Source organism: Dermacentor albipictus, chromosome 1 (assembly GCF_038994185.2).
Source record: "Dermacentor albipictus isolate Rhodes 1998 colony chromosome 1, USDA_Dalb.pri_finalv2, whole genome shotgun sequence".
NCBI lineage: Eukaryota > Metazoa > Arthropoda > Arachnida > Ixodida > Ixodidae > Dermacentor > Dermacentor albipictus.
Window position 1 is genome coordinate 399,146,071 of NC_091821.1, and position 12,528 is coordinate 399,158,598.

At 52.1% G+C, this 12,528-nt stretch overlaps 1 protein-coding gene and 1 non-coding gene across 6 annotated transcripts in view; both read left to right on the forward strand.

The window, feature by feature from the left end:
- The window catches only part of Utx (Utx histone demethylase), a 134,773-nt gene that overhangs the window by 82,101 nt on the left and 40,144 nt on the right, over positions 1 to 12,528 (forward strand). The window lies entirely within an intron of this gene.
- On the forward strand, positions 8,200 to 8,272 carry TRNAV-AAC (transfer RNA valine (anticodon AAC)). The gene has a single exon. It is a non-coding gene; the product is annotated as a tRNA-Val (tRNA).

Sequence of the window (12,528 nt, forward strand, 5' to 3'; positions counted from 1 at the left end):
TAACCAACATGTTGTCGCGTTATAACCAAAAAATCAGTTAGGTGCCGCTTCGCGTACTCATTCATACTAATGTGCTCACACTCTCGTTCCCGCTCATAATCCCCGACGCTCACTGGCGTTCAAAGCGGCGCTTACATTCACACTGTACCGGCACCCACTGACGCTCATAGTCGCATCCATTCCTGTTTACCACGCTCTCGCACGCACACTCGCGTCCTCCCACACTATCTCGACACTCGGCCCCCTTGTTCAAGCTCGCATCCACTCGAAATCGCCGGCATGCAGCTCTCCTCCCTGGGAGTTCGAATGCCCAAACGCAAGGAAATCAGCGCGAATCTCCCAACTTGAGTTGTATGGGCATCGAGAGGGTTCCGCTTTCTCAAGCAGCGAGAGCACCTCCTGCCGCCGCCGCCGCCCGTTCTCAGCGCGCGTTGGTGTGGCTCCCGTACGCATGCACCGTACGTGCAGCCGGCTACGTGCCGCTACGCACGGGACCCGCACTTGCCATCATCATCGCGCGCTCACCGCACGCTGTGCCTACGCCTCCTCCTCCCCCTCCTCCTCCGCTGTGCGTGCTCCCGTTCCGGCACGAGATAGCATCGATCGGCAGAGGGCCACGACGAGAGGCGACATCGTCGCGGCTTTGAAAACGCTGGCCACGGCGGGCCGCGCAGGTTGCCCCACGCCGAAGGTATTGTTCTGTCCGGCGCGCGTACAAGCGTATCCGGGTCATATTCCGCTCCGACGCTTCCCCGCGTATGTCCTACACTCGCGCGTGGAAAGGGAAACGAATTGCGTTCCGCTCCTGAGCACGGAGTCGCGGGTCCGAATGCCGGCCGCATTTCTGAGTTTAAGATGGTCAAAATTAATCCGGAGGCTTGCACCTCGCATAACAAACCGCACTCTCCGTAGACGTCGTACGGAAAGTGCAGTCTGAATGTAGTCTGACCTCGTGCGCTTATTGATCGTGCCGTGCGTGTCCTCGTTTTGCGGCGTCGTCGGTGACGTGAGTGAAGCGTTGCCACAGCGTTTTCGCTTGCGCCGAGAGCCGCAACAACCGCAGACGCAGAGCGGTTGCGGCGAGTATGCGTAAACTATACGGCGGATAACTGGCACGAAACAACTGCCGCAAGGACGGTCTGCGGGTCGCAGTGCGAATGTGTGTGTGCGCCACGGTGATTTCTGTAGTCGTCGCCGGGTCGCCTACGGCACTTCGATCAGAATACCGGTGCCGGATTTAGATGCGGAAGAGGATAGGGAGGGGACGATGCTGTCTCGAGGAAAAAAAAGTTTAAGCGTGGCCGATCAGCGTCGACGGCCGAGAGCGGGTCCACCGGCGAATTCATTCGTGCACGTGGCGTGACCGCTGGCGTCGGATGGTGAATGGCACGCGCTGCTTGCACATTCGTCCGTGCCCGCGTTTCTGTAGCCGACCCGGTGGAAAGCTTCTCGGTGACCTCGTGGGTACAGTGTATTCTAGTACAGTGCATTCTAGTACAGTGTATTCTAGTACAGTGCATTCTAGTACACTGTACTCGTGAGCCCGTCGTTTCGTGAAAAGGTTGCGCACATGCTGTAGAGCTCCTGGTGGGCAGGCGCATTGTTTCGTACCAAAAATTGAGGTCTGGTGGCGCGAGCGCTGGTTGGCCATGGGAATGATGTTTAGTTACGCGGATTTATCTGTTGTTCTGGCCTGTAGCTCCACGCGTTAATTGTGCCGTTATTTAACGCGCGTTAACTCTGTATAAGTTTAACAAAGTGAGGCGGTGTCCAAATCAAACACCGCGAGTGTCGGTAAAGGGGAGCATGTCTTGCTTTCGTTTACTGCAAGCGCCGGAAGCGGTCGTGGAAGCCGGAAAGACGGGTCATGGCCGCCATGTTTTGGACGTAATGTATTGTCGCGTTTCTAGCGCAATACTTTGTTGAATAGGATCACTTTTCAAAGTGGCAAAGCCATTTGAAGGCAGAAGGAGGGCATTTAGGCAAAACCAAGTGCTGACCATCATCTTTAATTTCCCATGCTGGCCGTAATCAGCATACTTGCGCATCCAGTTGATGATGATGGTTTATTGGCATCCCCTTTGAAACAGGGCGGTGACAAATAGTCACCTAGCCTGCTTGCGAGTTAGGTATGCTAATCATGCTTTTCAATGTAGCACATTTTTTTTAATGCGTCACCCGCCGTGGTAGCTTAGTGGCTATGGTGTTGCTCTGCCAAGCACGAGGTCGCGGGATCAAATCCCGGCCGCGGCGGCCGGGATTTCCATGGGGGCGAAATGCAAGAAGCGACCGTGTCCCGTGCTACTGGGGGCCCGCTAAAGAACCCCTGGTCGTCAGAATTTCGAGGGCGAACCAGAGGGCTCATATTTCTTTTATTAGCAAAAATAAGGTACATACAGGTAATTACAAATACACGTACTATTCTACGTATCTTATACTATATTTTCACATAGTCCCCACACCGGTTCAGGCATTTGTCCCATCGCAGCACTAAATTTGAGATTCCACTGTGCTGAAATTCGTCCAGCTGACTGTGGAACCACCGTCGGACGGCTGTCTTGGCTTCATCGTTGCACGTGAATCGCTGTCCTGCTGGGAACTTATCCAGCGCACCGAAGACGTGGAAGTCGCTAGGGGCGATGTCTCTGTGGATTTCGACGGGCGTTCCTCACTTGCTCCATAGAAAACGAATCGCACTTCGTTGCTCGTACGCCGTTACAACGCCGTGGGCGTGTGAATCACAACCGCCATCTTCAACAACTCACAACAGCGCCGTGCCGCCGATCTACCGGCAGATAAGGCCGAGCCGGTCCAAGAAAATCCCACGCTGAGGATGCATATGGTGAATTCGCATTTACAGCCGTAATTTGGCTAAAAGAATAGAGGCAAAGACTTTCTGATTCTCCCTCGTATTCCGGAGTCCCCCACTACGGTGTGCCTCATAATCAAATCGCGGTTCTGGCACGTCAAAACCCCGAAATTCAATTCAGTTTGTATACATCTCCTTACCCCTGTATTCAAGAACGTAACTTAAGTTGAAGCACATGCTTGACTTAATTCCAATGACGCCTGTCGTGAATGCGCCGGAGGAAATGCAATGAGCGTTCTAGGCATATTCACGTCAAGCGTCATTCAGATTAAGCAAAGCATGGGCTTCACCTTAAGTTACGTTCTTCAATATGACGTTTTCTTTTTTTCTCTTCCTCAGAACTTTCTCAAACCTTGCGTTTCGCTACCTATGTCTGTAACGGATCTCGTCGTATCATCTCTGATGGAGGGATGAATACGTTACAAAGGGATGGCGGCAACACCCTTTGTAACGGGCGGCGGCTGGCGCCACCTAGCCTTTTGCTCCCCCTCCGATTTTTTCCCTTTATATCCCCTTCTCCTTAAACTAGTTTTCACTCTCCTCCTCCCCCCAAAATAAATATCTGAAATAGTATAGAAAACATTAGCTCCCCGATTTATGGTATTATCTCTCGCTTGACTTCCTCCACCAATCCTCTAGCCTCCCCTTCGTTACTCTTCACAGCTTTTTTTTTTTTTCACCAGTATATTAAACGTATTCTGCTTGACTGCTGACCATTTAATGCTTCCGTCCACATTTAAGTCCAAACGCTTCTGGAAAGTGTACGTTATCTACGTGTCTCACTGGCAAAATATTAATGTTACCTCCCGTGATGCTGCTACTGAAGATGATGTGGCCAACCCTTCATATCGGGTGGACGTGCCAACCACGTTGCCCAAGCCAGAATGACGCTCTACTCCCTACCTATTCGATCAAAGCAGGCACAGGTAGGAAACGGAAAGAACACTAAAACCCGCAAACAACAATACTAACGCCCTCCTTAGTAATTTTTGGCGCGAACTCTGCATGGACAGGCACACGTTGCGCTGAAATCGGGAGCCCTTGCTCATTTACACCTCGTGTCGAACAGCCCCTAACTTGAAGAAGTTAAACACCAGCGTTCGCCAATAGTCCCCCCCTACGCGTTGTTCGAATGCAGAGGCTGGAATGCGTTCCCCCGTAGTAACCTCCGATTAGCTGGACGCCATGGGACGCGTGGATTCGGGGCGACGCCAGTGATCCGGAAATGCGTTGCGTGCCTTTAAAGCAGACGATATGCCGGGGACGCGCATTCTAGCGGCCCAGCAGTGTGATTAAGCGTGATCGCCTCTGCGCGCCCTCGATCGCGGTCCGTGGGAAACGCGATGCTCCGCGGTATCTTCTCGCTGTATTGCGTCCCCTGTTCTTGAGGCCCCCACGCAGGAGCTGGTGAAAGAAGGCTGGAGTCGATCGCTGCCCCCCACTCTGCGTTTCTCCCCCTACAGACCGGGCCGTCTCTGCCGTAACGCACTTGATGTATTTCTCGACCCCCTCCGCCTACCATTATTCACCCTCCTCCTTCCGTTCTCGTCTTGTGTGCTTCCTTGTGAAGGCGGCGCTCCGTCATCTCCCGTTTCCGTCGCAGCTCCATGGGGGAATTTGACTCTTTCATTTGAGTGGTCGCTGCCACAGCATCGTTGGTGGACACACACACTGGGCGCTTGCGGCTGTAGCATTTTAACCGCTACGCTAGCGCTGTGATGACTAATCGAACATTATGTACCTGCAGGCCCTACATAAACACTCTCGTATCTGTCGCTTGGGGCGAGCGAACGCGACTTGCAGTTACTGACCGCCCTCCGGTATACAGGTGCGGTATACACCAGCTCACCGTTCTGCAGATCAATCCTTGCGGAACTGTCGAAGTGTACGATGTTCTCTCCGCAGTGAAGAACTTCAGAGTGCCGCAGTAGCGCAGCGTGGAGAGGGGTAACTGACAACGTAGATGCCTGCAACTTAGCAGAGGGACATTCGTATATACCGCACTATTTATTTACATGCTCATTTGTGGACCGTCTGTCGAACGTTAGTGTGTTTCATTGCCGTTACGCCAGGTAGTGACCCTCCGAAAGCGCTTGTGTGCTTTCCAGTGTTGGAAGGAGCTTTGTAGTGTGTGTAATAGGCCGCTCTATCACATTTTTTTTTTCTGTCTCTCCGCTCTTGTAACTCTTTCTCGTTGGCTCTCTTTTCTGTATCAGGTGCTTCGCGTTCCCTGGTGACTGCTGTGTGACCGCTCTTCCTTCTCCCTCCTTTCTTTTCGATTGCGTTGCATTAGGACAAGCGCGCACACACACTGGCGGACACACAACAAATATTATACGTTTTGATGGTGGACGAGAAGTCGCGTCTCCGTATATATGTATAATATTTTAGTGCTGGGTAAGATATCGCTGTGTGGTTAGAATATTGTTCGGACAGTGCATTTCGGGGGCTTTTCGTGAAGACGCACGCGAAAGACAACAGCGCCGTATAGCTACTCATGCGAAGAAAGAACCAAGTGAGTCGGTCATATTGTTGAGCCGTACCGTAGCCTCTCACCTTGAGACTCGTTCTAGTTTCGCTCTCTCGCGCCATTGGTGCGGTTCAGGCGCCGCCGCGCGCATGCGGTGAAGGGAACCGCATTCCCGCAGCAAGAGAAGGTCGGTGCAAGGCGGGCATTTATGTGGTTTCTCCTCGCTGCAGACCGTTGGATGTGCCGCGCTTCTCAGTACACAGCTCCTCGCAGTTTCTGAAACTCGTCGTCGTGACGCGGATGTGTCCGGACGTCCCCTCCCCCTCCCCCCCGGCCGCTTTTGCAGCCGCGTCCCATTCCCTCTCCCCCGACGACGCTTCGCCGTGCTCCCTCACACAGTTACTGCACTTTACCCCAACCTTTCCTTCCCATCATCAAAGAATCTCCTTCTCTCTCTCTCTCACGGGTTGCAGAATCAAGCGTCTTTCCTTTCTTTAGATCGCTATCATCGTCCTCAATGGCCGCTGAATCAGGCGCGGAGAACGCCGTTCAGCCTCCGTCATCGAGAAGCTGCGTCACCGCGATTAGGAGTGCGGCCCGGCGTCATCGCTTCCTGCCTTCGGCGGAGTCGATGTGAATGGCCGCTCGGCGTTCCTCCGGAGGTGCTTGCTACCTTTCCGACCACTTCGAGCCGGCAACCCGCCCCGCTTTTCGCTTGCGCGCCCAGCCGTCCGGTTACTGTAGCACGCGGTGACCTCGCACTGCGTGGGCATCGGCCGAGGGCCGCCGTGACCGCGCGCCCCGTGGCGTTGCATCTTGTGCGAGGTTTTGCCGCGGGGTCCCTAAAACGAAGTGCACCATCTCACAGCTGCCCGTCGCCGGAGCTGGCGTGGCTGCTCGTATTTCGTCACAAACTTAGGGAAACAATGACTAGAAACGGGGGGGGGGGTCTATTCTTTAAGAGTCCACCTAGTGGACTGTCCATTCCGGCCGCTGCTGTTCAGATGCAGCTGTACGAGCGAGGAGGAGACGAGCGGGCCTAGGCAATCAACAGCGGCCGAAATGGACAGTCCACTAGGTGAACTCTTACAGAGTACCCCACTGGTGTCATCCTAGTGATTCGTTTCAAGATTATTTCGTAAATCGAAATATGTGCCGTAAAGTAATTAATTGCGAAGTTAATTAGTTATTTCTTATTAATTGAATACGTGTTTTGATTCCTCGTGCTAGCAATGTCCGCCTCTTCGAATAATCGAGCTCAGGGGCAATAATTATGCTATATGCCACAGGCGATATTTAAGAACTCTAGGAAACTTTTAAAAAAATTCACGCGGAAACTCCTCTGGGGGTTGTCTAAGTATGCGTAAGCATTGTGAAACTTCATCCCATCAGTGTAAACCCTTATCAACCCTCATCGGTAGTCATCATGACCTCACCACCACCACCATGACCTTATCCACCATGACCTCACCCTTAACTTTTGTCTGCTATTATCAACCTGGATGACCAGCGAAGCTGTTTCAAAGCCACCACTACAACACGCCGTGGTTGCTCAGTGGCTATGGTGTTGGGCTGCTGAGCACGAGGTCGCGGGATCGAATCCCGGCCACGGCAGCCGCATTTCGATGGAGGCGAAATGCGAAAACACCCGTGTGCTTAGATTTAGGCGCACGTTAAAGAACCCCAGGTGGTCAAAATTTCCGGAGCCCTCCACTACGGCGTGCCTCATAATCAGAAAGTGGTTTTGGCACGTAAAACCCCAAATATTATTATTAAAACCACCACTACAATTGTTGAGGGGACATGCAGTGCTTTATTTATAGCGCATAGAATACAAAAGTATTGGTGTGTATACGACATTCAGTATCCGCTTATTCTGCCCACTTACGTTCCGGACACTGCCCAGTTCCGCCATGTTGGTATTTTGACGCAACCGGATAGGCCTTAGCGCGCAGCTTATGCGCCTCGTACTTTTACGTTATACCATTTCTACTTCCGTCGTAGTCTCACTTTCTACAGGATCATCTCTCTCTCTCTCTCTCTGCTTCGGCGCTGACGAATGTCTGACGGTCGACGTGCCGGACATTCAGCGCGGTGAGTCGTGCCGGGGCATCAAGAAAACAGCCGCCACGCATTTCCATGAGTGAGCTTGCGCTGCGAGGCTGAAATGAGCGAGGCTCCGTCCACGCAAAGGCGGGAGCGTGACCTTCGTAGGAGGATAGAGAGAGAGAGAGAGGGTAACGCGGAGTGCGGCTATTTTCTACTCGGCGCGGCGTAGCGTACGTACGCCGCGACGCGCTCCGACGCCGCTCTCGGGCGGCCTCGCGTAGCCCAGCGTATGACGTCACCTTCTCGGCGGAAACCCATTGAAGAGTAGTAGTAGTGAGTGTGCCGTACAGAAATATCTCCCCCCAGCGAGGAAAAAGAAAGACAAGAAATGCAACGCCGCTCTGGCGAATCACCCCCGCGTTGCGCGAAGTTGAAAACAACCGAAGCCGTGCGCGAACGATGGCGCACGAATTTTTGTATGTACGGCGTGTCACAACTATTACGCACCAAGAAGCAAGTGCGGAGAGTTTATGGTGGCGTCGCGTACCGCTACGTCGTACCAATAGTCGTATGGATAAGTCCGCTGGCAAACTTCGATCAGATTATACCGGCGCGGTTCCATTCGGGTGACGCGAGTCTACGAACGGACGTCTTTACCGACTACAACGGATCCGGCGGTTTTGATGAGCACGTCTTGTGAGGCTAGCGAAGCTGCGTGTGATCAGCTGTGCGAAGAGAGCACCGTCCGAAAAGTTTCCTTTGCAAGCTGCGCTTGCCTTGTGTACGACTGCAGCCGCCAGTCCCTTCGCCTGTTCTTGTGGTGTAGTGGTTATCACATCCGCCTAACACGCGGAAGGTCCCAGGTTCGATCCCTGGCAAGAACATCTTTTTTTTTTCATTAATTTTTTTTTACTTTCTTTTACTTCTCTTTTGAAAAGGGGACTGAAATTGCCTTTAGTGCCACAAATGTAAGCAGGATAAGCGCTTCATATTATTTCTTATGTACAAGGGGCCGACGTTTTTGTTGTTGCTTACTTCTGCAACTTCGACGCTTCAGAATGCTCGTTTATTTATTATTATTTTGCCCAGAACGGTTCCTTTCGTTTTTTTTTTTTTCGTGCTGCTTGTTTAAGTCACAAGAAATGTCATCGGTATTTCTCTGGCCCCGTTAAATTCTACTTTATTCAAATGATAGCTCGGCGCTTTTATTTCTCGGTTATGAATAAATCTCGCCAGCTTTTTTGGGTCATTCGTCATTTCTGCAGTCACCGAAACATGTAATGGTACTTGTTTGCACGTTACTTTATTTATTAAAAATTAAGAAAAAAAAAGCCTGTATCTGCAAATTATACTTGATGTCGAAATACGTGCATCGGGATGTGGCTTATACGCAAACGTCAGTAGACCAATTCAACCGTACTCCCGGAGCACGTACGTGGCACAGCGGGCCCCGTGATGACACAGTAGTCGTGCTCGATATCCCACCGCCCAAGGTCAGATTGAGGAGAAGCCGCGGACAGTGGTATTGCTGGTTTTCCAGAGAATTACGGGCACTCTGAGTTGGAGGGCAGAGGTGGGGGGTGGGGTTGTACGCGCGTCTCCCCAACTCCGCACCTATTGTAGATCATATTTATTTCCACCACCTGGCTATTGATCTCGAGAGCTAGGGTTGATCGTGACACAAACGTGGATTGCTCCTTACCACATAGTTGCCCTTTAAACTACTAAGGACTACTGCTACTGCTACTACTGGCACGCTTTACGACAGCGATGGCGTAGTGCAACGTGTTGTGATATCTTTCTATTGTAACGACAGTTCAGCCCAACCAAGTGTGCTTGCGGCGATCAGACTAGCATTGCCTATACCACACCGTCGACGAGTGAGATACAGTGTGTAGGAAGGGAGTTGGAACAGCAGTTCTATAGGCGCGTATGGTGGCGAAACGCAGTGAAAACGAATCCGCGAGCCTTGACCTATCTTTGACGGTCACGAAACATCAGATCGCACCTATTATTCGCCGATGTACAGGGCATACACGGTCAACTATTGTGATTTGTGACTCTAGGTGCCTTCCTTTGCCGCATCCCGTGACGTCAAAAGTGTGACGGTGTAGACGATATTTGCCGCTGCTGACGGGCGCGCTAAGAAAACGGCATAGCGTATGATAGTTGTCATTCTCTTCGATCAAACACGGAGATTCGAGGAACATAGGGGTTTGTCTAGAAGCTGCCGCGAGGAAAAAAGGTAAATATAAGGGAACAGGAGGTTTGGTCAACTTTTTGAGACTGGTGGTAGACTAGGTCTGGTCAGAGTATGAAGGAAATTAATTCACTTACATATGTTTCTTGCTGTGGCGAGATTACACCTAATTGACCGCCTCGACACAAGCGGGCAGCCTCTAAAAAATCTGTCGCGTTCTGCAGTTTTGACTCGCCCTTCAAGAAACGTCTTCGGGCATCCTCAAATGAGAGGTTCACCGCAAGATGCAGACATGAATCGATCGTTGACAGTGGTGGAACAAAGGACGTCTCACGATTGAACCAACGTGCACGTGGACAGTGATAATACTTGTCTGACGATGACGAAGTGATCGTTGCAGCCCCGAGAACATCCCTTGTTCTACCAGTGTTTGGTCACGTTGTGTTTCCTTACGTAGAACTTCGTTCGTCGTTGCTAGAACGTTCAAACGGAAAAGTGCCACCCTGCAGGTTCAAGGTCAAGCGTTGGAGAAAGTGTGTGTGTGTGTTTGGGGGAGGGGGGGGGAAGTATCAGTGGGTACAATTACTTTTAAAACGAGGCTTAGCTTGCGACTATCAGTGCTTCTTATGGCGTGTCGTGACGGTGGGTGCGAGAGCGTCCCATCGTGGGTGCCGAGCTTCGGACGTGAACGGCCATTGTGGGCGAGGAGGAGGCGGAAGAGGCGTGCGTGCCTTCGCGGCCTGCCTTACCATCTCGCTTTCTTTCCTTCCGGGCGCCTTCTTGCCCCGCTGGGCGCTATCATGTCGCGTCTCCGCTCCCCGGAGTGTGACCGCGGAGGAAGGTCAACGGCCCACCGGAGAAGAAGAGTGCCTCCACTGGTGCGTGGTGCTGGCGGTGCCACGGCGCGCCTATCACGCGCCCGTTGCGTCGCGTGCGCATGGCTGCGGGGCTTGACTCCCCCCCACCCCCTCTCTCTCTCTCACGCCCTTGCAGATAAACCGTGCTGGCGCAACGAGTGCGTTGGCAAGTGGACGATAAAAGTGAGAGTGTACCGATAAGGGACGCAGTTGGAAAAGGAAAGAAAACCTCCCGGTTCTACGGGCGAAAGCGCGTGCGGATAACGCGTTTCCCCATGCTTGGATTAATCCGGCGAGTTCTAGTGGAAGGAACCTCCTAACACACGAAGAAGCTCGCTCCTCTGCTGTCCGTGGTTTGCGCTGTGCGCGGAAACAGCGACTCGGGGGATCTATTCTGTTTCACCCGACGGGCGTGTTTGCGTCTGCGATTTTCCGCTCGGTAGCGTGCGGTGCCGGATGCGCCGTGCCAGAGACGCGAAACCCGTGGTTCCCAAGTTTGTTCCCACCGTTCAGCGATGGAAGGTTCGTCGCCAGTGTGCGAGAATTTCGCGGCGTCTCGCTGTCGGTAGCTCCACTTCAGTAAAGCCTTGTTTGTTTGTCATTTCTTTTCACTGTTATTCCTTTTCTTGATAAATTAATTGCGCTGATTGTTCCCGCTGAGGTGTTTCGGGCGCGTCTAAGCGCGCTGTCGCAATAGGCGACAAAGGGAGTCAATGTTCTCCGCAAACGGCACGCTCTCTGATTTCGTATCCACTCCAGCGAATCCGGCAATGCTTGTTACACAAGTCACCTGTGCGTTGCCTTCGTGGGTCCAAACCGTCACTGCATCTTCGGCGTGACAAAAGCAGCCGGAAGCGCCGGTCGTTTGCAGACGTTCTTGGATATCGAAACTTGTTCTCCCGCATCGATCGCTTATAAGCGCCGAGCGAGCCAGCGTCGTGAGGCGGGTTGGCTCGCTTTAACCGCTATACGTCAGGGTGCCCGTAAAGACGGGGCGGGTCGAGATTGGTCTTGTAGACGCGCCTGGTCGCCTCGTATGCTGCTACTCGTTGTGAGGGGTTGGTGTGGCAGCGTAGCGGAAGACCGAGCGAGCCGGAGCGAGTGTCAAAACGTCGCTGCGTCCCGTCTCCCACGTGACCACCTACTGCGTCGTGACGTCACAACACAGTAGAAACGAAAACCGGAAGTGGTTGCAGAGCCGCTATTGTATTACGCCGTTTATGGCGCAGTTGATGCTTGACATTATCTCTTCTAACCGGCATGGCGTCCAATTCTTTGCCAGCGGCACGGAAAGCAGTGCCAGTGTGGGTCCAACAAGCGACTTCATTGGCTCCCTACAATTTGCCCGCCCTGGCAGGTGGAGGCTCCGATTTTACAGCGCTGCTAGGAAACGTCGACTGCGGGCGATGCTACGCCGAATATACGTTTGTTCCGTGTGGCTGCCGCCTTATGGCCACCTGATGCCAGTGGCAGAAGTCGCTTGTTTCTGGAACCTTTGTGTTGCGCAACGCATTACATTTAAGAAAATTGTTAACCAGAATGCTCTCTCTGAGAAGCCAGCAACGAACCCTGTAGTATTTCCGTCATGCACACTGGCTTCCGAGATTCATTCATTTATACATTCATTCATACATACATTCATTCATTCATTCATTCATTCATTTTCATTTCCCGCAAACCCGTCTTCGTTGACGTTTCTGAGTGCTAGGGTTGGCATTTGTTCCTGTTTGACATATATATCGTTCCGATTTGTGCTAAAATTCCGAAACATCCACCTTGCTGTGTGATCAGCGATTGGTCACCGTGACCTCGTAGAAGCAGATAATCTGGATCGGTGGTTTTATTCGACGGAATTCCCTATTGGAAAAGACCCATGTCCCATACCATAGTTCTATATCGTATTGGTTTATATGGGAGTATGAGGTTTTTCAAACACGATCCTATGGAAATTATGGATACAGGGCATATGAGGCAAGCGAAATTTTTCAGTAAGGAATTGTTTTCAGCAGGGAGATGTATTTTCAGCATGTTGATGTTGGCATGACTGCTCTACACGTGATAGTAAACTAAAGGTCTTGAAAAC